This window comes from Aplysia californica, unplaced genomic scaffold, assembly GCF_000002075.1.
Source record: "Aplysia californica isolate F4 #8 unplaced genomic scaffold, AplCal3.0 scaffold00051, whole genome shotgun sequence".
NCBI classification, from domain to species: Eukaryota; Metazoa; Mollusca; class Gastropoda; order Aplysiida; family Aplysiidae; genus Aplysia; species Aplysia californica.
In genome coordinates, this window is record NW_004797321.1 from 985279 (window position 1) to 986317 (window position 1039).

Genomic DNA, 1039 nt, shown 5'->3' on the forward strand with positions numbered 1-1039 from the left:
AGAGACAGACAGACAGACAGACAGACAGACAGACAGACAGACAGACAGACAGACAGACAGACAGACAGACAGACAGACAGACAAATAGAAAGTAGTGGTGTGTGTTTTTGTGTATGTGTGTTTTGTCAGTTGTCTTTTTTCTGTATTTGTTTATTGTTCGTTTTTGTTTTTGTTTATTTTGGAGACAAAGACGACAACCACAAAGAAGACATTTTAAAAAAGAAAAACAGTTTTTTACAAAGTCAAAGTTTCTAGAACTTCTCATTTCGGTGTGTGAAAAAACTACATGTATAAAAACTGCATTGTCGTATTCTCTTTCCAGCATTTTTGTTTACTGTTGTTATTATAATCTACACCTGGAGAGTGGATGTGTTGATGGGGGAACTTAAATTGTTGCTTACTTGTGATTTCGGAAGGCGATTTAATTTTTTTTAGGGTTGAATTGGCCTTTTCAAATTATAACTGTAATACTTTTTAAACACATGTTTGTAAAGAAAATGTATCCTATTCTCTAATTTTAAAATAATGATGTTACTAATTTATTCAAATGAATTTTTACAGAGGAGGCAGGGTGTAAGGGAGGGGGACAAGGTTGAAGAGTTGAAGGCAAGGGCTGTATTGTATTATACCTAATCATAAAACAGAATGGAAATCAAGATTAAAATTTAATATAAAAAAACAGTAGGCTGAATGTTATATCAACATGGTTTTCTGTTCTGTTCAGAAAAAAATAGTTAGCAGAGCGTGGTTTCGATCCACGGACCTCTGGGTTATGGGCCCAGCACGCTTCCACTGCGCCACTCTGCTAGTTGTCACCGTGTAAGTCTGTTTATATTTTATCTTTTCGAATCTGATGCAATAGAGAGGACATGTGGTTTTTATACAAGGGAAATAACTCAGTAAATTAGATCTATATCATATCATACAACTTCATGTCTACATCCCCTGTTAGGGTTTTAGTTTTGTTGTTGTTGTTGTTGTTGTTGTTGTTGTTGTTGTTGTTGTTGTTGTTGTTGTTGTTTTTCGTTCAATTAATAAA

General features: G+C 34.3%; 1 non-coding gene across 1 annotated transcript; it reads right to left on the reverse strand.

Annotated features, from left to right (window-relative positions):
• Positions 1 to 735: 735 nt before the first annotated feature.
• On the reverse strand, positions 736 to 807 carry TRNAM-CAU. The gene has a single exon. It is a non-coding gene; the product is annotated as a tRNA-Met (tRNA).
• Positions 808 to 1039: the final 232 nt, after the last annotated feature.